At 56.5% G+C, this 25,198-nt stretch overlaps 7 pseudogenes; 3 read left to right on the plus strand and 4 right to left on the minus strand.

Annotated features, from left to right (window-relative positions):
* Positions 1–1,185: 1,185 nt before the first annotated feature.
* LOC112445568 (uncharacterized) lies at positions 1,186–1,305 on the minus strand (annotated as a pseudogene).
* A 3,412-nt stretch (positions 1,306–4,717) lies between these two features.
* LOC112445569 (uncharacterized) lies at positions 4,718–4,837 on the minus strand (annotated as a pseudogene).
* A 3,413-nt stretch (positions 4,838–8,250) lies between these two features.
* On the minus strand, positions 8,251–8,370 carry LOC112445570 (uncharacterized; annotated as a pseudogene).
* Positions 8,371–11,781: 3,411 nt separating this feature from the next.
* On the minus strand, positions 11,782–11,901 carry LOC112445571 (uncharacterized; annotated as a pseudogene).
* A 4,474-nt stretch (positions 11,902–16,375) lies between these two features.
* Positions 16,376–16,495, plus strand: LOC112445572 (uncharacterized; annotated as a pseudogene).
* Positions 16,496–19,906: 3,411 nt separating this feature from the next.
* LOC112445566 (uncharacterized) lies at positions 19,907–20,026 on the plus strand (annotated as a pseudogene).
* Positions 20,027–23,447: 3,421 nt separating this feature from the next.
* LOC112445573 (uncharacterized) lies at positions 23,448–23,567 on the plus strand (annotated as a pseudogene).
* Positions 23,568–25,198: the final 1,631 nt, after the last annotated feature.

Raw genomic sequence — 25,198 nt, forward strand, 5'->3', positions numbered from 1 at the left:
AGCTTTTCTGTCTTTCACACACTAAGTAAATACTGAGCACCTACGATGAGCTAGGAGGCATGTAATAAGTTTCAGGGATAGAAGGCGGAGAGAAGAAGACACAGAGTTCCTGCTTTCACTGAGACGACTCTAATGATACATGACAGGCAGATCCTTTGAGAACCTATAGAGGGGCCTCTTCCCTCACCACAAAACCTGGGTGTCAGGGAAGGCTTTCCAGAGGCACCATTTCGTTGAGGTCCATAGTTGAACCTAGGTAAACCAGGGTTGAGATGCAGGAAGAATTTCAGGCAGGGAAAATAGCATCTTGGAAGGCTATGTGACCAGGGAAACTTAGGACATTCAAGAAACGAAAAATGCCCTATGGGATGGAAGCCAAAGAGTGCAGAGGGCATTCCAGGCAAAAGACATCAGAGAAGAACGTGAGGAGCAAGCCTGAAGGGAAGTGGTCGTATCTTCAATATGCTGGGAAAATACGAGAGCCGTTGGAGCAGGGAGGTGACAGCATTGCATCTGCATTTCCAAAAGGTCATCTTGCTCCACATCACTAATGATTGGAGAGGCTCAACTCCAAACTCCAAGGAGGGACCACTTCACATGAGTCCGATTGGGCCTCACTGCGATGTCTGTCAATAACCAGTGCTGGAGAAGATGTGGAGCAAAGGGAACTCTCCTCCACGGTGAGTAGGAATGGGCATGGGTAGAGCCGGTATGGAAAAGAATATGGAGGTTCCCGAAGGAACTAAAAGTGGAAGTAGCGTATGGTTCAGCAGTCCGACTCCCAGGCATAGATACACCCACGGTATAAGTGAACAAGATAGATGCCCCGTTTGGGCACATCTATCTGTGCGTGCGTGCGCACATGCGCATGCGCGATGGCCTGCGAGGCAGGGGTGGGGGCGGGGGCTGGGGATCTGGCTTGAGTCCGGTGCAAGCCCCGGGATTGCCTGAGGCAAGCCAAAGGAGCCCCAGATGGAGACGGGACTGCCGGTCGTCGGGTGTCCTGGAAGCCGAATGCGAATGCGGAGGGGCTCGCGGGCCGCGCGGAGGCAACCCAGGTCTGCAGCGGGAGTCGGGGCCCCCGGCCAGCCGCTCCCCGCGGCCCGGGAGGGGCTGGGGCTGCGGGGGGGATCCAAGAATCGGGACGCGCGGCGGGGGCTAAAGGACCTCTTCTGGTAGGCAAAAAGCCTCGAGCACCCGGGATTCCCAGGTGGTCTCCCATCCAAGATCCTAACCAGGCCCGACCCTGCTTAGCTTCCGAGATCAGACGAGATCGGGCGCCTTCAGGCTGATAGGGCCGGAGCCGGAGGCGGTTGGCGCCGTGCGCCCTAAGAGCCTTGGGCTTCGCCTCCCTTTCGCTCTGCCCTGCAGGTCGGGCCAACGGGCCGCACCTCTCGTCGGGGGGCGTGCTGTACTTGAGCCGCAAGACCCGCGACCGGACTCCAGCCTGCTGACGCCGGCCCGCCCCCCGAACACCGCCAACACCAGACCAGCAAGCGCCTGGCCGGGCCCGGGCGCCCGAGGGGCTTCCAGGACCCCCCATTGACCGGGAGGGCGTGCGTGCATGCGTGCGCGCGGGGCCTGGGGGCTGGGCTGAGGGGTGCGGAGGTCTCGGCGCCCTCCCACCCCCGGCCACTCCCGACCTGGCCGCGCTGGCTGAGCGGGGCCTCCCCCGGATCCCATTCACTGCTCAGGCCCGCGCGGCCCCGGAGGTGTCGGTCTTCGGCGCCCGCCGCCTCCCAACCCCCGCGGCCCAGGGGCCTCTGAACCTCCTGCGGGCCTAGGCGCAGCGAAACTTGAGCGCCCAACTTGCCCGGCACCTGTCCGGTGCCCAAACCCACCAGAAGCCAGGAAGGCGCGGTCGAGCGGAGCGCCTCAGCCCCTCCCCTTCGCACTACCGAGGCCCCCCCTTTGCCCCACGCCAAGCCCTCGACCTTCCTGAGAGAGCAGACGAGCCACAGGCAGGCACACAGACAGACACACAGACACTCGCACGCACCCACGCCAAGGGAGACAGCTGGCCTGCGCAAGCTCCTCAGCCAGAGCCAGAGCGCCTGGGAGAGGCCGGGGCCAGACGAACGGGCCGGCGGCTGGCTGTCAGGAGATACAGAGGCAGAAATACATGAAGATTCCGAGACAGACTCCAAGACGCCAAGAGGAGATACACACACACACACACACACACACACACACACACACACTTGAGTGTGGTCTTTGGAAATACTTGTGTTCGTAGTTGCTGGGTTGAGCCCAACTTTGATACGACCCATGGACTGCGGCCCATCTGGCTCCTCTGTCCGTGGCATTTCCCAGGCGAGGATACTGGAGTGGGTTGCCATTTCCTTCTACGGGAGGCATCTTCTGGACCCAGGGATCGAACCCCAATCTCCTGGGCGGGGATACCTTGCCATCTGAACCAGGACATTGCTAATTCCCTAGGCAAAATACAAAGAATAGAGCTCGTGTTCTACTAAATGGAAAGATGATTTCAGAAACAGAAGCTGTCCTTTTTGGTATCTGTGAATCTTTATGTAGTTTTCGTTGATTTTTACTATTAAGGCTAAGTGAACAAGGCAAGAGAGAAACCCTAGAATTGAAAAGCAATGGACGGTTTTGAAAGAAACATGTGCAGGTGAAGCTCTCTTCCTTTTTGAGAGATGCTTAAATGCAAAATCTTGATTCAACACATATGACTTTTGTGCACTTTCTTTCAAATCTCCATGACGAACCCCTAAGGTGTCCAGGAAGAAAGGAGTAGAGGGACAGACACAAAGAGCAACCTTTCCCCTTGGTGCCATCGCAACCAGCTGCTTAGTTCCTTCATCTCAAGGACTATCATCTGGGCTTCTCTGGTTTGTCTGATTCTTGTTTCGGGGACCGTTTCTAGTCACAAGGCTGTCAACAGTGGGGGTGGTGTGTGTGTGTGGGGGGGAAGCCCTTCTTTCCATTCCACATGAGACCCAGTGGACAATCCAGGCCCTGCCCACTGCATTGAGTGTGCAGCAACAATATCAACGGTAATGCGGGTGAACAACACGTATTCCTGGAATCCACTCCGTTGGCTACTGACTGTGTGTGGTGGTGGTCTGGAACCTAGACCTGGAAGCTTTCTGGATGATTGCCAATGACACCAAAGTCTGAGGACGATGGAAGATCTTCACATTTCTGCAGGAGCCACACACCTCCAGAAGGAACCACAAGACTTGCCTGAAATGGTCAAGGTATAAGTCTTGGACTCAACGTTGGAAGGTCTCCACCTTTGCTATGGAAGTCAAACGATCTTTCTTTGAAATGAAAATGGAGCATACTGAACGTTCACATGCTTCTAGAGCATTTGAAAAGCCCTAACTTGTAGAAATCTGCTGTACGAGTTCCTTGAAAGCAAGAACCTCTATGTATGGATATGTCTTCATGCCTTAGATTGTGCCTCGAATATAGTGTACACATCAACCCAGGAAAGGAAAGAATTGACTCGCCAAATAGACACAGAGATCAAAAGTGCCGAGCCAAGTGACCCCTTGAGGCTTCCAAGAGCTTTTCTGTCTTTCACACACTAAGTAAATACTGAGCACCTACGATGAGCTAGGAGGCATGTAATAAGTTTCAGGGAATAGAAGGCGGAGAGAAGAAGACACAGAGTTCCTGCTTTCACTGAGACGACTCTAATGATACATCACAGGCAGATCCTTTGAGAACCTATAGAGGGGCCTCTTCCCTCACCACAAAACCTGGGTGTCAGGGAAGGCTTTCCAGAGGCACCATTTCGTTGAGGTCCATAGGTTGAACCTAGGTAAACCAGGGTTGAGATGCAGGAAGAATTTCAGGCAGGGAAAATAGCATCTTGGAAGGCTATGTGACCAGGGAAACTTAGGACATTCAAGAAACGAAAAATGCCCTATGGGATGGAAGCCAAAGAGTGCAGAGGGCATTCCAGGCAAAAGACATCGGAGAAGAACGTGAGGAGCAAGCCTGAAGGGAAGTGGTCGTATCTTCAATATGCTGGGAAAATACGAGAGCCGTTGGAGCAGGGAGGTGACAGCATTGCATCTGCATTTCCAAAAGGTCATCTTGCTCCACATCACTAATGATTGGAGAGGCTCAACTCCAAACTCCAAGGAGGGACCACTTCACATGAGTCCGATTGGGCCTCACTGCGATGTCTGTCAATAACCAGTGCTGGAGAAGATGTGGAGCAAAGGGAACTCTCCTCCACGGTGAGTAGGAATGGGCGTGGGTAGAGCCGGTATGGAAAAGAATATGGAGGTTCCCGAAGGAACTAAAAGTGGAAGTAGCGTATGGTTCAGCAGTCCGACTCCCAGGCATAGATACACCCACGGTATAAGTGAACAAGATAGATGCCCCGTTTGGGCACATCTATCTGTGCGTGCGTGCGCACATGCGCATGCGCGATGGCCTGCGAGGCAGGGGGTGGGGCGGGGGCTGGGGCTCTGGCTGGAGTCCGTGCAAGCCCCGGGATTGCCTGAGGCAAGCCAAAGGAGCCCCAGATGGAGACGGGACTGCCGGTCGTCGGGTGTCCTGGAAGCCGAATGCGAATGCGGAGGGGCTCGCGGGCCGCGCGGAGGCAACCCAGGTCTGCAGCGGGAGTCGGGGCCCCGGCCAGCCGCTCCCCGCGGCCCGGGAGGGGCTGGGGCTGCGGGGGGGATCCAAGAATCGGGACGCGCGGCGGGGGCTAAAGGACCTCTTCTGGTAGGCAAAAAGCCTCGAGCACCCGGGATTCCCAGGTGGTCTCCCATCCAAGATCCTAACCAGGCCCGACCCTGCTTAGCTTCCGAGATCAGACGAGATCGGGCGCCTTCAGGCTGATAGGGCCGGAGCCGGAGGCGGTTGGCGCGGGGCGCCCTAAGAGCCTTGCGCTTCGCCTCCCTTTCGCTCTGCCCTGCAGGTCGGGCCAACGGGCCGCACCTCTCGTCGCGGGGCGTGCTGTACTTGAGCCGCACGACCGGCGACCGGACTCCAGCCTGCTGACGCCGGCCCGCCCCCCCGAACACCGCCAACACCAGACCAGCAAGCGCCTGGCCGGGCCCGGGGGCCCGAGGGGCTTCCAGGAGCCCCCATTGACCGGGAGGGCGTGCGTGCGTGCGTGCGCGCGGGGCCTGGGGGCTGGGCTGAGGGGTGCGGAGGTCTCGGCGCCCTCCCACCCGCGGCAACTCCAGACCCGGCCGCGCTGGCTGAGCGGGGCCTCCCCCGGATCCCATTCGCTGCTCAGGCCCGCGCGGCCCCGGAGGTGTCGGTCTTCGGCGCCCGCCGCCTCCCAACCCCCGCGGCCCAGGGGCCTCTGAACCTCCTGCGGGCCTAGGCGCAGCGAAACTTGAGCGCCCAACTTGCCCGGCACCTGTCCGGTGCCCAAACCCAGCAGAAGCCAGGGAGGCGCGGTCGACCGGAGCGCCTCAGCCCCTCCCCTTCGCACTACCGAGGCCCCCCCTTTGACCCCACGCCAAGCCCTCGACCTTCCTGAGAGAGCAGACGAGCCACAGGCAGGCACACAGACAGACACACAGACACTCGCACGCACCCACGCCAAGGGAGACAGCTGGCCTGCGCAAGCTCCTCAGCCAGAGCCAGAGCGCCTGGGAGAGGCCGGGGCCAGACGAACGGGCCGGCGGCTGGCTGTCAGGAGATACAGAGGCAGAAATACATGAAGATTCCGAGACAGACTCCAAGACGGCAAGAGGAGATACACACACACACACACACACACACACACACACACACTTGAGTGTGGTCTTTGGAAATACTTGTGTTCGTAGTTGCTGGGTTGAGCCCAACTTTAATACAACCCATGGACTGCGGCCCCTCAGGCTCCTCTCTCCGTGGCATTTCCCAGGCGAGGATACTGGAGTGGGTTGCCATTTCCTTCTCCGGCGGGATCTTCCCGACCCAGGGATCAAACCCCAGTCTCCTGCGCGCGGATGCCTTGCCATCTGAACCAGGACATTGCTAATTCCCTAGGCAAAATACAAAGAATAGAGCTCGTGTTCTACTAAATGGAAAGATGATTTCAAAAACAGAAGCTGTCCTTTGTTGGTATCTTTGAATCTTTATGTAGTTTTCGTTGATTTTTACTGTTAAGGCTAACTGAACAAGGCAAGAGAGAAACCCCAGAATTGAAAAGCAATTGACGGTTTTGAAAGAAACATGTGCAGGTGAAGCTCTCTTCCTTTTTGAGAGATGCTTAAATGCAAAATCTTGATTCAACACATATGACTTTTGTGCACTTTCTTTCAAATCTCCATGACAAAACCCTAAGGCGTCCAGGAAGAAAGGAGTAGAGGGGCAGACAAAAAGAGCAACCTTTCCCCTTGGTGCCATCGCAACCAGCTGCTTAGTTCCTTCATCTCAAGGACTATCATCTGGGCTTCTCTGGTTTGTCTGATTCTTGTTTCGGGGACCGTTTCTAGTCACAAGGCTGTCAACAGTGGGGGTGGTGTGTGTGTGTGGGGAGGAAGCCCTTCTTTCCATTCCACATGAGACCCAGTGGACAATCCAGGCCCTGCCCACTGCATTGAGTGTGCAGCAACAATATCAACGGTAATGCGGGTGAACAACACGTATTCCTGGAATCCACTCCGTTGGCTACTGACTGTGTGTGGTGGTGGTCTGGAACCTAGACCTGGAAGCTTTCTGGATGATTGCAAATGACACCAAAGTCTGAGGACGATGGAAGATCTTCACATTTCTGCAAGAGCCACACACCTCCAGAAGGAACCACAAGACTTGCCTGAAATGGTCAAGGTATAAGTCTTGGACTCAACGTTGGAAGGTCTCCACCTTTGCTATGGAAGTCAAACGATCTTTCTTTGAAATGAAAATGGAGCATACTGAACGTTCACATGCTTCTAGAGCATTTGAAAAGCCCTAACTTGTAGAAATCTGCTGTACGAGTTCCTTGAAAGCAAGAACCTCTATGTATGGATATGTCTTCATGCCTTAGATTGTGCCTCGAATATAGTGTACACATCAACCCAGGAAAGGAAAGAATTGACTCGCCAAATAGACACAGAGATCAAAAGTGCCGAGCCAAGTGACCCCTTGAGGCTTCCAAGAGCTTTTCTGTCTTTCACACACTAAGTAAATACTGAGCACCTACGATGAGCTAGGAGGCATGTAATAAGTTTCAGGGAATAGAAGGCGGAGAGAAGAAGACACAGAGTTCCTGCTTTCACTGAGACGACTCTAATGATACATCACAGGCAGATCCTTTGAGAACCTATAGAGGGGCCTCTTCCCTCACCACAAAACCTGGGTGTCAGGGAAGGCTTTCCAGAGGCACCATTTCGTTGAGGTCCATAGGTTGAACCTAGGTAAACCAGGGTTGAGATGCAGGAAGAATTTCAGGCAGGGAAAATAGCATCTTGGAAGGCTATGTGACCAGGGAAACTTAGGACATTCAAGAAACGAAAAATGCCCTATGGGATGGAAGCCAAAGAGTGCAGAGGGCATTCCAGGCAAAAGACATCAGAGAAGAACGTGAGGAGCAAGCCTGAAGGGAAGTGGTCGTATCTTCAATATGCTGGGAAAATACGAGAGCCGTTGGAGCAGGGAGGTGACAGCATTGCATCTGCATTTCCAAAAGGTCATCTTGCTCCACATCACTAATGATTGGAGAGGCTCAACTCCAAACTCCAAGGAGGGACCACTTCACATGAGTCCGATTGGGCCTCACTGCGATGTCTGTCAATAACCAATGCTGGAGAAGATGTGGAGCAAAGGGAACTCTCCTCCACGGTGAGTAGGAATGGGCGTGGGTAGAGCCGGTATGGAAAAGATTATGGAGGTTCCCGAAGGAACTAAAAGTGGAAGTAGCGTATGGTTCAGCAGTCCGACTCCCAGGCATAGATACACCCACGGTATAAGTGAACAAGATAGATGCCCCGTTTGGGCTCATCTATCTGTGCGTGCGCGCGCACATGCGCATGCGCGATGGCCTGCGAGGCAGGGGGTGGGGGGGGGTGCTGGGGATCTGGCTTGAGTCGGTGCAAGCCCCGGGATTGCCTGAGGCAAGCCAAAGGAGCCCCAGATGGAGACGGGACTGCCGGTCGTCGGGTGTCCTGGAAGCCGAATGCGAATGCGGAGGGGCTCGCGGGCCGCGCGGAGGCAACCCAGGTCTGCAGCGGGAGTCGGGGCCCCGGCCAGCCGCTCCCCGCGGCCCGGGAGGGGCTGGGGCTGCGGGGGGGATCCAAGAATCGGGACGCGCGGCGGGGGCTAAAGGACCTCTTCTGGTAGGCAAAAAGCCTCGAGCACCCGGGATTCCCAGGTGGTCTCCCATCCAAGATCCTAACCAGGCCCGACCCTGCTTAGCTTCCGAGATCAGACGAGATCGGGCGCCTTCAGGCTGATAGGGCCGGAGCCGGAGGCGGTTGGCGCGGGGCGCCCTAAGAGCCTTGGGCTTCGCCTCCCTTTCGCTCTGCCCTGCAGGTCGGGCCAACGGGCCGCACCTCTCGTCGGGGGGCGTGCTGTACTTGAGCCGCACGACCCGCGACCGGACTCCAGCCTGCTGACGCCGGCCCGCCCCCCGAACACCGCCAACACCAGACCAGCAAGCGCCTGGCCGGGCCCGGGGGCCCGAGGGGCTTCCAGGAGCCCCCATTGACCGGGAGGGCGTGCGTGCGTGCGTGCGCGCGGGGCCTGGGGGCTGGGCTGAGGGGTGCGGAGGTCTCGGCGCCCTCCCACCCGCGGCCACTCCAGACCCGGCCGCGCTCGCTGAGCGGGGCCTCCCCCGATCCCATTCGCTGCTCAGGCCCGCGCGGCCCCGGAGGTGTCGGTCTTCGGCGCCCGCCGCCTCCCAACCCCCGCGGCCCAGGGGCCTCTGAACCTCCTGCGGGCCTAGGCGCAGCGAAACTTGAGCGCCCAACTTGCCCGGCACCTGTCCGGTGCCCAAACCCACCAGAAGCCAGGGAGGCGCGGTCGACCGGAGCGCCTCAGCCCCTCCCCTTCGCACTACCGAGGCCCCCCCTTTGCCCCCACGCCAAGCCCTCGACCTTCCTGAGAGAGCAGACGAGCCACAGGCAGGCACACAGACAGACACACAGACACTCGCACGCACCCACGCCAAGGGAGACAGCTGGCCTGCGCAAGCTCCTCAGCCAGAGCCAGAGCGCCTGGGAGAGGCCGGGGCCAGACGAACGGGCCGGCGGCTGGCTGTCAGGAGATACAGAGGCAGAAATACATGAAGATTCCGAGACAGACTCCAAGACGGCAAGAGGAGATACACACACACACACACACACACACACACACACACACACTTGAGTGTGGTCTTTGGAAATACTTGTGTTCGTAGTTGCTGGGTTGAGCCCAACTTTGATACGACCCATGGACTGCGGCCCATCAGGCTCCTCTGTCCGTGGCATTTCCCAGGCGAGGATACTGGAGTGGGTTGCCATTTCCTTCTCCGGCGGGATCTTCCCGACCCAGGGATCGAACCCCAGTCTCCTGCGCGCGGATGCCTTGCCATCTGAACCAGGACATTGCTAATTCCCTAGGCAAAATACAAAGAATAGAGCTCGTGTTCTACTAAATGGAAAGATGATTTCAGAAACAGAAGCTGTCCTTTTTGGTATCTGTGAATCTTTATGTAGTTTTCGTTGATTTTTACTGTTAAGGCTAACTGAACAAGGCAAGAGAGAAACCCAGAATTGAAAAGCAATGGACGGTTTTGAAAGAAACATGTGCAGGTGAAGCTCTCTTCCTTTTTGAGAGATGGTTAAATGCAAAATCTTGATTCAACACATATGACTTTTGTGCACTTTCTTTCAAATCTCCATGACAAACCCTAAGGCGTCCAGGAAGAAAGGAGTAGAGGGGCAGACAAAAAGAGCAACCTTTCCCCTTGGTGCCATCGCAACCAGCTGCTTAGTTCCTTCATCTCAAGGACTATCATCTGGGCTTCTCTGGTTTGTCTGATTCTTGTTTCGGGGACCGTTTCTCGTCACAAGGCTGTCAACAGTGGGGGTGGGGTGTGTGTGTGTGGGGGGGAAGCCCTTCTTTCCATTCCACATGAGACCCAGTGGACAATCCAGGCCCTGCCCACTGCATTGAGTGTGCAGCAACAATATCAACGGTAATGCGGGTGAACAACACGTATTCCTGGAATCCACTCCGTTGGCTACTGACTGTGTGTGGTGGTGGTCTGGAACCTAGACCTGGAAGCTTTCTGGATGATTGCAAATGACACCAAAGTCTGAGGACGATGGAAGATCTTCACATTTCTGCAAGAGCCACACACCTCCAGAAGGAACCACAAGACTTGCCTGAAATGGTCAAGGTATAAGTCTTGGACTCAACGTTGGAAGGTCTCCACCTTTGCTATGGAAGTCAAACGATCTTTCTTTGAAATGAAAATGGAGCATACTGAACGTTCACATGCTTCTAGAGCATTTGAAAAGCCCTAACTTGTAGAAATCTGCTGTACGAGTTCCTTGAAAGCAAGAACCTCTATGTATGGATATGTCTTCATGCCTTAGATTGTGCCTCGAATATAGTGTACACATCAACCCAGGAAAGGAAAGAATTGACTCGCCAAATAGACACAGAGATCAAAAGTGCCGAGCCAAGTGACCCCTTGAGGCTTCCAAGAGCTTTTCTGTCTTTCACACACTAAGTAAATACTGAGCACCTACGATGAGCTAGGAGGCATGTAATAAGTTTCAGGGAATAGAAGGCGGAGAGAAGAAGACACAGAGTTCCTGCTTTCACTGAGACGACTCTAATGATACATCACAGGCAGATCCTTTGAGAACCTATAGAGGGGCCTCTTCCCTCACCACAAAACCTGGGTGTCAGGGAAGGCTTTCCAGAGGCACCATTTCGTTGAGGTCCATAGGTTGAACCTAGGTAAACCAGGGTTGAGATGCAGGAAGAATTTCAGGCAGGGAAAATAGCATCTTGGAAGGCTATGTGACCAGGGAAACTTAGGACATTCAAGAAACGAAAAATGCCCTATGGGATGGAAGCCAAAGAGTGCAGAGGGCATTCCAGGCAAAAGACATCAGAGAAGAACGTGAGGAGCAAGCCTGAAGGGAAGTGGTCGTATCTTCAATATGCTGGGAAAATACGAGAGCCGTTGGAGCAGGGAGGTGACAGCATTGCATCTGCATTTCCAAAAGGTCATCTTGCTCCACATCACTAATGATTGGAGAGGCTCAACTCCAAACTCCAAGGAGGGACCACTTCACATGAGTCCGATTGGGCCTCACTGCGATGTCTGTCAATAACCAGTGCTGGAGAAGATGTGGAGCAAAGGGAACTCTCCTCCACGGTGAGTAGGAATGGGCGTGGGTAGAGCCGGTATGGAAAAGAATATGGAGGTTCCCGAAGGAACTAAAAGTGGAAGTAGCGTATGGTTCAGCAGTCCGACTCCCAGGCATAGATACACCCACGGTATAAGTGAACAAGATAGATGCCCCGTTTGGGCACATCTATCTGTGCGTGCGTGCGCACATGCGCATGCGCGATGGCCTGCGAGGCAGGGGGTGGGGCGGGGGCTGGGGCTCTGGCTGGAGTCCGTGCAAGCCCCGGGATTGCCTGAGGCAAGCCAAAGGAGCCCCAGATGGAGACGGGACTGCCGGTCGTCGGGTGTCCTGGAAGCCGAATGCGAATGCGGAGGGGCTCGCGGGCCGCGCGGAGGCAACCCAGGTCTGCAGCGGGAGTCGGGGCCCCGGCCAGCCGCTCCCCGCGGCCCGGGAGGGGCTGGGGCTGCGGGGGGGATCCAAGAATCGGGACGCGCGGCGGGGGCTAAAGGACCTCTTCTGGTAGGCAAAAAGCCTCGAGCACCCGGGATTCCCAGGTGGTCTCCCATCCAAGATCCTAACCAGGCCCGACCCTGCTTAGCTTCCGAGATCAGACGAGATCGGGCGCCTTCAGGCTGATAGGGCCGGAGCCGGAGGCGGTTGGCGCGGGGCGCCCTAAGAGCCTTGCGCTTCGCCTCCCTTTCGCTCTGCCCTGCAGGTCGGGCCAACGGGCCGCACCTCTCGTCGCGGGGCGTGCTGTACTTGAGCCGCACGACCCGCGACCGGACTCCAGCCTGCTGACGCCGGCCCGCCCCCCCGAACACCGCCAACACCAGAGCAGCAAGCGCCTGGCCGGGCCCGGGGGCCCGAGGGGCTTCCAGGACCCCCATTGACCGGGAGGGCGTGCGTGCGTGCGTGCGCGCGGGGCCTGGGGGCTGGGCTGAGGGGTGCGGAGGTCTCGGCGCCCTCCCACCCGCGGCCACTCCAGACCCGGCCGCGCTCGCTGAGCGGGGCCTCCCCCGATCCCATTCGCTGCTCAGGCCCGCGCGGCCCCGGAGGTGTCGGTCTTCGGCGCCCGCCGCCTCCCAACCCCCGCGGCCCAGGGCCTCTGAACTCCTGCGGCCTAGGGCCAGCGAAACTTGAGCGCCCAACTTGCCCCCGGCAGGAGGCGGGTCCGGAGTGCCCGCAAATTACCCCACCGCACTGGAAGAGACCAGGAGGCCGCGCCAACAGCACTCCGACCGGAAGCTGGCCTCAGCCCTCCCAGGCTCGCCTAAGCCGAGGCCCCCCTTGGAGTGGCCCCACGCAATCGGCCGGGGTCTGGATGCGAGAGGCACCGGGGGGGGGCACCGAGACTCCCATCCCCTCGCTCCAGCCCCGCACACACCAGGCCTAATGGGTTCCTGGAAGCGCTGGCGCTTGCTGCTCTGGTGTTCGGGTTCGGGGGCGGGCCGGCGTCAGCAGGCTGGAGTCCGGCCCGGGCGTGCGGCTCAAGTACAGCCGCCCCGACGAGAGGTGCGGCCCGTTGGCCCGACTGCAGGGCAGAGCGAAAGGAGGCGAAGCGCAAGCTCTTAGGGCGCCCGCGCCAACCGCCTCCGGCTCCGGCCTATCAGCCTGAAGGCGCGATCTCGTCTGATCTCGAAGCTAAGCAGGTCGGGCCTGGTTAGGATCTTGGATGGGAGACCACCTGGGAATCCCGGGTGCTCGAGGCTTTTTGCCTACCAGAAGAGGTCCTTTAGCCCCCGCCGCGCGTCCCGATTCTTGGATCCCCCCCGCAGCCCCAGCCCCTCCCGGGCCGCGGGGAGCGGCTGGCCGGGGCCCCGACTCCCGCTGCAGACCTGGGTTGCCTCCGCGCGGCCCGCGAGCCCCTCCGCATTCGCATTCGGCTTCCAGGACACCCGACGACCGGCAGTCCCGTCTCCATCTGGGGCTCCTTTGGCTTGCCTCAGGCAATCCCGGGGCTTGCACGGACTCCAGCCAGAGCCCCAGCCCCCGCCCCACCCCCTGCCTCGCAGGCCATCGCGCATGCGCATGTGCGCACGCACGCACAGATAGATGTGCCCAAACGGGGCATCTATCTTGTTCACTTATACCGTGGGTGTATCTATGCCTGGGAGTCGGACTGCTGAACCATACGCTACTTCCACTTTTAGTTCCTTCGGGAACCTCCATAATTCTTTTCCATACCGGCTCTACCCACGCCCATTCCTACTCACCGTGGAGGAGAGTTCCCTTTGCTCCACATCTTCTCCAGCACTGGTTATTGACAGACATCGCAGTGAGGCCCAATCGGACTCATGTGAAGTGGTCCCTCCTTGGAGTTTGGAGTTGAGCCTCTCCAATCATTAGTGATGTGGAGCAAGATGACCTTTTGGAAATGCAGATGCAATGCTGTCACCTCCCTGCTCCAACGGCTCTCGTATTTTCCCAGCATATTGAAGATACGACCACTTCCCTTCAGGCTTGCTCCTCACGTTCTTCTCTGATGTCTTTTGCCTGGAATGCCCTCTGCACTCTTTGGCTTCCATCCCATAGGGCATTTTTCGTTTCTTGAATGTCCTAAGTTTCCCTGGTCACATAGCCTTCCAAGATGCTATTTTCCCTGCCTGAAATTCTTCCTGCATCTCAACCCTGGTTTACCTAGGTTCAACCTATGGACCTCAACGAAATGGTGCCTCTGGAAAGCCTTCCCTGACACCCAGGTTTTGTGGTGAGGGAAGAGGCCCCTCTATAGGTTCTCAAAGGATCTGCCTGTCATGTATCATTAGAGTCGTCTCAGTGAAAGCAGGAACTCTGTGTCTTCTTCTCTCCGCCTTCTATTCCCTGAAACTTATTACATGCCTCCTAGCTCATCGTAGGTGCTCAGTATTTACTTAGTGTGTGAAAGACAGAAAAGCTCTTGGAAGCCTCAAGGGGTCACTTGGCTCGGCACTTTTGATCTCTGTGTCTATTTGGCGAGTCAATTCTTTCCTTTCCTGGGTTGATGTGTACACTATATTCGAGGCACAATCTAAGGCATGAAGACATATCCATACATAGAGGTTCTTGCTTTCAAGGAACTCGTACAGCAGATTTCTACAAGTTAGGGCTTTTCAAATGCTCTAGAAGCATGTGAACGTTCAGTATGCTCCATTTTCATTTCAAAGAAAGATCGTTTGACTTCCATAGCAAAGGTGGAGACCTTCCAACGTTGAGTCCAAGACTTATACCTTGACCATTTCAGGCAAGTCTTGTGGTTCCTTCTGGAGGTGTGTGGCTCTTGCAGAAATGTGAAGATCTTCCATCGTCCTCAGACTTTGGTGTCATTTGCAATCATCCAGAAAGCTTCCAGGTCTAGGTTCCAGACCACCACCACACACAGTCAGTAGCCAACGGAGTGGATTCCAGGAATACGTGTTGTTCACCCGCATTACCGTTGATATTGTTGCTGCACACTCAATGCAGTGGGCAGGGCCTGGATTGTCCACTGGGTCTCATGTGGAATGGAAAGAAGGGCTTCCCCCCCCACACACACACCCCACCCCCACTGTTGACAGCCTTGTGACGAGAAACGGTCCCCGAAACAAGAATCAGACAAACCAGAGAAGCCCAGATGATAGTCCTTGAGATGAAGGAACTAAGCAGCTGGTTGCGATGGCACCAAGGGGAAAGGTTGCTCTTTTTGTCTGCCCCTCTACTCCTTTCTTCCTGGACGCCTTAGGGTTTGTCATGGAGATTTGAAAGAAAGTGCACAAAAGTCATATGTGTTGAATCAAGATTTTGCATTTAACCATCTCTCAAAAAGGAAGAGAGCTTCACCTGCACATGTTTCTTTCAAAACCGTCCATTGCTTTTCAATTCTGGGTTTCTCTCTTGCCTTGTTCACTTAGCCTTAACAGTAAAAATCAACGAAAACTACATAAAGATTCACAGATACCAACAAAGGACAGCTTCTGTTTCTGAAATCATCTTTCCATTTAGTAGAACACGAGCTCTATTCTTTGTATTTTGCCTAGGGAATTAGCAATGTCCTGGTTCAGATGGCAAGGCATCCGCCCGCAGGAGATTGGGGTTTGATCCCTGGGTCGGGAAGATCCCGCCGGAGAAGGAAATGGCAACCCACTCCAGTATCCTCGCCTGGGAAATGCCACGGACAGAGGAGCCTGATGGGCCGCAGTCCATGGGTCGTATCAAAGTTGGGCTCAACCCAGCAACTACGAACACAAGTATTTCCAAAGACCACACTCAAGTGTGTGTGTGTGTGTGTGTGTGTGTGTGTGTGTGTGTGTATCTCCTCTTGCCGTCTTGGAGTCTGTCTCGGAATCTTCATGTATTTCTGCCTCTGTATCTCCTGACAGCCAGCCGCCGGCCCGTTCGTCTGGCCCCGGCCTCTCCCAGGCGCTCTGGCTCTGGCTGAGGAGCTTGCGCAGGCCAGCTGTCTCCCTTGGCGTGGGTGCGTGCGAGTGTCTGTGTGTCTGTCTGTGTGCCTGCCTGTGGCTCGTCTGCTCTCTCAGGAAGGTCGAGGGCTTGGCGTGGGGGCAAAGGGGGGGCCTCGGTAGTGCGAAGGGGAGGGGCTGAGGCGCTCCGGTCGACCGCGCCTCCCTGGCTTCTGGTGGGTTTGGGCACCGGACAGGTGCCGGGCAAGTTGGGCGCTCAAGTTTCGCTGCGCCTAGGCCCGCAGGAGGTTCAGAGGCCCCTGGGCCGCGGGGGTTGGGAGGCGGCGGGCGCCGAAGACCGACACCTCCGGGGCCGCGCGGGCCTGAGCAGCGAATGGGATCGGGGGAGGCCCCGCTCAGCGAGCGCGGCCGGGTCTGGAGTGGCCGCGGGTGGGAGGGCGCCGAGACCTCCGCACCCCTCAGCCCAGCCCCCAGGCCCCGCGCGCACGCACGCACGCACGCCCTCCCGGTCAATGGGGGCTCCTGGAAGCCCCTCGGGCCCCCGGGCCCGGCCAGGCGCTTGCTGGTCTGGTGTTGGCGGTGTTCGGGGGGCGGGCCGGCGTCAGCAGGCTGGAGTCCGGTCGCGGGTCGTGCGGCTCAAGTACAGCACGCCCCGCGACGAGAGGTGCGGCCCGTTGGCCCGACCTGCAGGGCAGAGCGAAAGGGAGGCGAAGCGCAAGGCTCTTAGGGCGCCCCGCGCCAACCGCCTCCGGCTCCGGCCCTATCAGCCTGAAGGCGCCCGATCTCGTCTGATCTCGGAAGCTAAGCAGGGTCGGGCCTGGTTAGGATCTTGGATGGGAGACCACCTGGGAATCCCGGGTGCTCGAGGCTTTTTGCCTACCAGAAGAGGTCCTTTAGCCCCCGCCGCGCGTCCCGATTCTTGGATCCCCCCCGCAGCCCCAGCCCCTCCCGGGCCGCGGGGAGCGGCTGGCCGGGGCCCCGACTCCCGCTGCAGACCTGGGTTGCCTCCGCGCGGCCCGCGAGCCCCTCCGCATTCGCATTCGGCTTCCAGGACACCCGACGACCGGCAGTCCCGTCTCCATCTGGGGCTCCTTTGGCTTGCCTCAGGCAATCCCGGGGCTTGCACGGACTCCAGCCAGAGCCCCCGCCCCCCCCCCCCCCCTGCCTCGCAGGCCATCGCGCATGCGCATGTGCGCACGCACGCACAGATAGATGTGCCCAAACGGGGCATCTATCTTGTTCACTTATACCGTGGGTGTATCTATGCCTGGGAGTCGGACTGCTGAACCATACGCTACTTCCACTTTTAGTTCCTTCGGGAACCTCCATATTCTTTTCCATACCGGCTCTACCCACGCCCATTCCTACTCACCGTGGAGGAGAGTTCCCTTTGCTCCACATCTTCTCCAGCACTGGTTATTGACAGACATCGCAGTGAGGCCCAATCGGACTCATGTGAAGTGGTCCCTCCTTGGAGTTTGGAGTTGAGCCTCTCCAATCATTAGTGATGTGGAGCAAGATGACCTTTTGGAAATGCAGATGCAATGCTGTCACCTCCCTGCTCCAACGGCTCTCGTATTTTCCCAGCATATTGAAGATACGACCACTTCCCTTCAGGCTTGCTCCTCACGTTCTTCTCTGATGTCTTTTGCCTGGAATGCCCTCTGCACTCTTTGGCTTCCATCCCATAGGGCATTTTTCGTTTCTTGAATGTCCTAAGTTTCCCTGGTCACATAGCCTTCCAAGATGCTATTTTCCCTGCCTGAAATTCTTCCTGCATCTCAACCCTGGTTTACCTAGGTTCAACCTATGGACCTCAACGAAATGGTGCCTCTGGAAAGCCTTCCCTGACACCCAGGTTTTGTGGTGAGGGAAGAGGCCCCTCTATAGGTTCTCAAAGGATCTGCCTGTGATGTATCATTAGAGTCGTCTCAGTGAAAGCAGGAACTCTGTGTCTTCTTCTCTCCGCCTTCTATTCCCTGAAACTTATTACATGCCTCCTAGCTCATCGTAGGTGCTCAGTATTTACTTAGTGTGTGAAAGACAGAAAAGCTCTTGGAAGCCTCAAGGGGTCACTTGGCTCGGCACTTTTGATCTCTGTGTCTATTTGGCGAGTCAATTCTTTCCTTTCCTGGGTTGATGTGTACACTATATTCGAGGCACAATCTAAGGCATGAAGACATATCCATACATAGAGGTTCTTGCTTTCAAGGAACTCGTACAGCAGATTTCTACAAGTTAGGGCTTTTCAAATGCTCTAGAAGCATGTGAACGTTCAGTATGCTCCATTTTCATTTCAAAGAAAGATCGTTTGACTTCCATAGCAAAGGTGGAGACCTTCCAACGTTGAGTCCAAGACTTATACCTTGACCATTTCAGGCAAGTCTTGTGGTTCCTTCTGGAGGTGTGTGGCTCTTGCAGAAATGTGAAGATCTTCCATCGTCCTCAGACTTTGGTGTCATTTGCAATCATCCAGAAAGCTTCCAGGTCTAGGTTCCAGACCACCACCACACACAGTCAGTAGCCAACGGAGTGGATTCCAGGAATACGTGTTGTTCACCCGCATTACCGTTGATATTGTTGCTGCACACTCAATGCAGTGGGCAGGGCCTGGATTGTCCACTGGGTCTCATGTGGAATGGAAAGAAGGGCTTCCCCCCCACACACACACACCCACCCCCACTGTTGACAGCCTTGTGACGAGAAACGGTCCCCGAAACAAGAATCAGACAAACCAGAGAAGCCCAGATGATAGTCCTTGAGATGAAGGAACTAAGCAGCTGGTTGCGATGGCACCAAGGGGAAAGGTTGCTCTTTTTGTCTGCCCCTCTACTCCTTTCTTCCTGGACACCTTAGGGTTCGTCATGGAGATTTGAAAGAAAGTGCACAAAAGTCATATGTGTTGAATCAAGATTTTGCATTTAAGCATCTCTCAAAAAGGAAGAGAGCTTCACCTGCACATGTTTCTTTCAAAACCGTCCATTGCTTTTCAATTCTAGGGTTTCTCTCTTGCCTTGTTCACTTAGCCTTAATAGTAAAAATCAACGAAAACTACATAAAGATTCACAGATACCAAAAAGGACAGCTTCTGTTTCTGAAATCATCTTTCCATTTAGTAGAACACGAGCTCTATTCTTTGTATTTTGCCTAGGGAATTAGCAATGTCCTGGTTCAGATGGCAAGGTATCCGCGCGCAGGAGATTGGGGTTCGATCCCTGGGTCCGGAAGATCCCCCCGTAGAAGGAAATGGCAACCCACTCCAGTATCCTCGCCTGGGAAATGCCACGGACAGAGGAGCCAGATGGGCCGCAGTCCATGGGTCGTATCAAAGTTGGGCTCAACCCAGCAACTACGAACACAAGTATTTCCAAAGACCACACTCAAGTGTGTGTGTGTGTGTGTGTGTGTGTGTGTGTGTGTGTATCTCCTCTTGCCGTCTTGGAGTCTGTCTCGGAATCTTCATGTATTTCTGCCTCTGTATCTCCTGACAGCCAGCCGCCGGCCCGTTCGTCTGGCCCCGGCCTCTCCCAGGCGCTCTGGCTCTGGCTGAGGAGCTTGCGCAGGCCAGCTGTCTCCCTTGGCGTGGGTGCGTGCGAGTGTCTGTGTGTCTGTCTGTGTGCCTGCCTGTGGCTCGTCTGCTCTCTCAGGAAGGTCGAGGGCTTGGCGTGGGGGCAAAGGGGGGCCTCGGTAGTGCGAAGGGGAGGGGCTGAGGCGCTCCGCTCGACCGCGCCTCCCTGGCTTCTGGTGGGTTTGGGCACCGGACAGGTGCCGGGCAAGTTGGGCGCTCAAGTTTCGCTGCGCCTAGGCCCGCAGGAGGTTCAGAGGCCCCTGGGCCGCGGGGGTTGGGAGGCGGCGGGCGCCGAAGACCCACACCTCCGGGGCCGCGCGGGCCTGAGCAGCGAATGGAATCGGGGGGAGGCCCCGCTCATCGGGCGCGGCCGGGTCTGGAGTGGCCGCGGGTGGGAGGGCGCCGAGACCTCCACACCCCTCAGCCCAGCCCCCAGGCCCCGCGCGCACGCACGCACGCACGCCCTCCCGGTCAATGGGGGCTCCTGGAAGCCCCTCGGGCCCCCGGGCCCGGCCAGGCGCTTGCTGCTCTGGTGTTGGCGGTGTTCGGGGGGGCGGGCCGGCGTCAGCAGGCTGGAGTCCGGTCGCGGGTCGTGCGGCTCAAGTACAGCACGCCCCGCGACGAGAGGTGCGGCCCGTTGGCCCGACCTGCAGGGCAGAGCGAAAGGGAGGCGAAGCGCAAGGCTCTTAGGGCGCCCCGAGCCAACCGCCACCGTCTCAGGCCCTATCAGCCTGAAGGCGCCCGATCTCGTCTGATCTCGGAAGCTAAGCAGGGTCGGGCCTGGTTAGGATCTTGGATGGGAGACCACCTGGGAATCCCGGGTGCTCGAGGCTTTTTGCCTACCAGAAGAGGTCCTTTAGCCCCCGCCGCGCGTCCCGATTCTTGGATCCCCCCCGCAGCCCCAGCCCCTCCCGGGCCGCGGGGAGCGGCTGGCCGGGGCCCCGACTCCCGCTGCAGACCTGGGTTGCCTCCGCGCGGCCCGCGAGCCCCTCCGCATTCGCATTCGGCTTCCAGGACACCCGACGACCGGCAGTCCCGTCTCCATCTGGGGCTCCTTTGGCTTGCCTCAGGCAATCCCGGGGCTTGCACCGACTCAAGCCAGATCCCCAGCACCCCCCCCCACCCCCTGCCTCGCAGGCCATCGCGCATGCGCATGTGCGCGCGCACGCACAGATAGATGTGCCCAAACGGGGCATCTATCTTGTTCACTTATACCGTGGGTGTATCTATGCCTGGGAGTCGGACTGCTGAACCATACGCTACTTCCACTTTTAGTTCCTTCGGGAACCTCCATAATCTTTTCCATACCGGCTCTACCCACGCCCATTCCTACTCACCGTGGAGGAGAGTTCCCTTTGCTCCACATCTTCTCCAGCATTGGTTATTGACAGACATCGCAGTGAGGCCCAATCGGACTCATGTGAAGTGGTCCCTCCTTGGAGTTTGGAGTTGAGCCTCTCCAATCATTAGTGATGTGGAGCAAGATGACCTTTTGGAAATGCAGATGCAATGCTGTCACCTCCCTGCTCCAACGGCTCTCGTATTTTCCCAGCATATTGAAGATACGACCACTTCCCTTCAGGCTTGCTCCTCACGTTCTTCTCTGATGTCTTTTGCCTGGAATGCCCTCTGCACTCTTTGGCTTCCATCCCATAGGGCATTTTTCGTTTCTTGAATGTCCTAAGTTTCCCTGGTCACATAGCCTTCCAAGATGCTATTTTCCCTGCCTGAAATTCTTCCTGCATCTCAACCCTGGTTTACCTAGGTTCAACCTATGGACCTCAACGAAATGGTGCCTCTGGAAAGCCTTCCCTGACACCCAGGTTTTGTGGTGAGGGAAGAGGCCCCTCTATAGGTTCTCAAAGGATCTGCCTGTGATGTATCATTAGAGTCGTCTCAGTGAAAGCAGGAACTCTGTGTCTTCTTCTCTCCGCCTTCTATTCCCTGAAACTTATTACATGCCTCCTAGCTCATCGTAGGTGCTCAGTATTTACTTAGTGTGTGAAAGACAGAAAAGCTCTTGGAAGCCTCAAGGGGTCACTTGGCTCGGCACTTTTGATCTCTGTGTCTATTTGGCGAGTCAATTCTTTCCTTTCCTGGGTTGATGTGTACACTATATTCGAGGCACAATCTAAGGCATGAAGACATATCCATACATAGAGGTTCTTGCTTTCAAGGAACTCGTACAGCAGATTTCTACAAGTTAGGGCTTTTCAAATGCTCTAGAAGCATGTGAACGTTCAGTATGCTCCATTTTCATTTCAAAGAAAGATCGTTTGACTTCCATAGCAAAGGTGGAGACCTTCCAACGTTGAGTCCAAGACTTATACCTTGACCATTTCAGGCAAGTCTTGTGGTTCCTTCTGGAGGTGTGTGGCTCTTGCAGAAATGTGAAGATCTTCCATCGTCCTCAGACTTTGGTGTCATTTGCAATCATCCAGAAAGCTTCCAGGTCTAGGTTCCAGACCACCACCACACACAGTCAGTAGCCAACGGAGTGGATTCCAGGAATACGTGTTGTTCACCCGCATTACCGTTGATATTGTTGCTGCACACTCAATGCAGTGGGCAGGGCCTGGATTGTCCACTGGGTCTCATGTGGAATGGAAAGAAGGGCTTCCTCCCCACACACACACACCACCCCCACTGTTGACAGCCTTGTGACGAGAAACGGTCCCCGAAACAAGAATCAGACAAACCAGAGAAGCCCAGATGATAGTCCTTGAGATGAAGGAACTAAGCAGCTGGTTGCGATGGCACCAAGGGGAAAGGTTGCTCTTTTTGTCTGCCCCTCTACTCCTTTCTTCCTGGACACCTTAGGGCTTCGTCATGGAGATTTGAAAGAAAGTGCACAAAAGTCATATGTGTTGAATCAAGATTTTGCATTTAAGCATCTCTCAAAAAGGAAGAGAGCTTCACCTGCACATGTTTCTTTCAAAACCGTCCATTGCTTTTCAATTCTAGGGTTTCTCTCTTGCCTTGTTCACTTAGCCTTAATAGTAAAAATCAACGAAAACTACATAAAGATTCACAGATACCAAAAAGGACAGCTTCTGTTTCTGAAATCATCTTTCCATTTAGTAGAACACGAGCTCTATTCTTTGTATTTTGCCTAGGGAATTAGCAATGTCCTGGTTCAGATGGCAAGGTATCCGCGCGCAGGAGATTGGGGTTCGATCCCTGGGTCCGGAAGATCCCCCCCCCCCGTAGAAGGAAATGGCAACCCACTCCAGTATCCTCGCCTGGGAAATGCCACGGACAGAGGAGCCAGATGGGCCGCAGTCCATGGGTCGTATCAAAGTTGGGCTCAACCCAGCAACTACGAACACAAGTATTTCCAAAGACCACACTCAAGTGTGTGTGTGTGTGTGTGTGTGTGTGTGTGTGTGTCTGTATCTCCTCTTGCCGTCTTGGAGTCTGTCTCGGAATCTTCATGTATTTCTGCCTCTGTATCTCCTGACAGCCAGCCGCCGGCCCGTTCGTCTGGCCCCGGCCTCTCCCAGGCGCTCTGGCTCTGGCTGAGGAGCTTGCGCAGGCCAGCTGTCTCCCTTGGCGTGGGTGCGTGCGAGTGTCTGTGTGTCTGTCTGTGTGCCTGCCTGTGGCTCGTCTGCTCTCTCAGGAAGGTCGAGGGCTTGGCGTGGGGGCAAAGGGGGGGCCTCGGTAGTGCGAAGGGGAGGGGCTGAGGCGCTCCGGTCGACCGCGCCTCCCTGGCTTCTGGTGGGTTTGGGCACCGGACAGGTGCCGGGCAAGTTGGGCGCTCAAGTTTCGCTGCGCCTAGGCCCGCAGGAGGTTCAGAGGCCCCTGGGCCGCGGGGGTTGGGAGGCGGCGGGCGCCGAAGACCGACACCTCCGGGGCCGCGCGGGCCTGAGCAGCGAATGGGATCGGGGGGAGGCCCCGCTCAGCGAGCGCGGCCGGGTCTGGAGTGGCCGCGGGTGGGAGGGCGCCGAGACCTCCGCACCCCTCAGCCCAGCCCCCAGGCCCCGCGCGCACGCACGCACGCACGCCCTCCCGGTCAATGGGGGCTCCTGGAAGCCCCTCGGGCCCCCGGGCCCGGCCAGGCGCTTGCTGCTCTGGTGTTGGCGGTGTTCGGGGGGGCGGGCCGGCGTCAGCAGGCTGGAGTCCGGTCGCGGGTCGTGCGGCTCAAGTACAGCACGCCCCGCGACGAGAGGTGCGGCCCGTTGGCCCGACCTGCAGGGCAGAGCGAAAGGGAGGCGAAGCGCAAGGCTCTTAGGGCGCCCCGAGCCAACCGCCACCGTCTCAGGCCCTATCAGCCTGAAGGCGCCCGATCTCGTCTGATCTCGGAAGCTAAGCAGGGTCGGGCCTGGTTAGGATCTTGGATGGGAGACCACCTGGGAATCCCGGGTGCTCGAGGCTTTTTGCCTACCAGAAGAGGTCCTTTAGCCCCCGCCGCGCGTCCCGATTCTTGGATCCCCCCCGCAGCCCCAGCCCCTCCCGGGCCGCGGGGAGCGGCTGGCCGGGGCCCCGACTCCCGCTGCAGACCTGGGTTGCCTCCGCGCGGCCCGCGAGCCCCTCCGCATTCGCATTCGGCTTCCAGGACACCCGACGACCGGCAGTCCCGTCTCCATCTGGGGCTCCTTTGGCTTGCCTCAGGCAATCCCGGGGCTTGCACCGACTCAAGCCAGATCCCCAGCACCCCCCCCCACCCCTGCCTCGCAGGCCATCGCGCATGCGCATGTGCGCGCGCACGCACAGATAGATGTGCCCAAACGGGGCATCTATCTTGTTCACTTATACTGTGGGTGGATCTATGCCTGGGAGTCGGACTGCTGAACCATACGCTACTTCCACTTTTAGTTCCTTCGGGAACCTCCATATTCTTTTCCATACCGGCTCTACCCACGCCCATTCCTACTCACCGTGGAGGAGAGTTCCCTTTGCTCCACATCTTCTCCAGCACTGGTTATTGACAGACATCGCAGTGAGGCCCAATCGGACTCATGTGAAGTGGTCCCTCCTTGGAGTTTGGAGTTGAGCCTCTCCAATCATTAGTGATGTGGAGCAAGATGACCTTTTGGAAATGCAGATGCAATGCTGTCACCTCCCTGCTCCAACGGCTCTCGTATTTTCCCAGCATATTGACGATACGACCACTTCCCTTCAGGCTTGCTCCTCACGTTCTTCTCTGATGTCTTTTGCCTGGAATGCCCTCTGCACTCTTTGGCTTCCATCCCATAGGGCATTTTTCGTTTCTTGAATGTCCTAAGTTTCCCTGGTCACATAGCCTTCCAAGATGCTATTTTCCCTGCCTGAAATTCTTCCTGCATCTCAACCCTGGTTTACCTAGGTTCAACCTATGGACCTCAACGAAATGGTGCCTCTGGAAAGCCTTCCCTGACACCCAGGTTTTGTGGTGAGGGAAGAGGCCCCTCTATAGGTTCTCAAAGGATCTGCCTGTCATGTATCATTAGAGTCGTCTCAGTGAAAGCAGGAACTCTGTGTCTTCTTCTCTCCGCCTTCTATTCCCTGAAACTTATTACATGCCTCCTAGCTCATCGTAGGTGCTCAGTATTTACTTAGTGTGTGAAAGACAGAAAAGCTCTTGGAAGCCTCAAGGGGTCACTTGGCTCGGCACTTTTGATCTCTGTGTCTATTTGGCGAGTCAATTCTTTCCTTTCCTGGGTTGATGTGTACACTATATTCGAGGCACAATCTAAGGCATGAAGACATATCCATACATAGAGGTTCTTGCTTTCAAGGAACTCGTACAGCAGATTTCTACAAGTTAGGGCTTTTCAAATGCTCTAGAAGCATGTGAACGTTCAGTATGCTCCATTTTCATTTCAAAGAAAGATCGTTTGACTTCCATAGCAAAGGTGGAGACCTTCCAACGTTGAGTCCAAGACTTATACCTTGACCATTTCAGGCAAGTCTTGTGGTTCCTTCTGGAGGTGTGTGGCTCTTGCAGAAATGTGAAGATCTTCCATCGTCCTCAGACTTTGGTGTCATTTGCAATCATCCAGAAAGCTTCCAGGTCCAGGTTCCAG

Source organism: Bos taurus, unplaced genomic scaffold (assembly GCF_002263795.3).
Source record: "Bos taurus isolate L1 Dominette 01449 registration number 42190680 breed Hereford unplaced genomic scaffold, ARS-UCD2.0 Leftover_ScbfJmS_2006, whole genome shotgun sequence".
Taxonomy (NCBI): Eukaryota; Metazoa; Chordata; class Mammalia; order Artiodactyla; family Bovidae; genus Bos; species Bos taurus.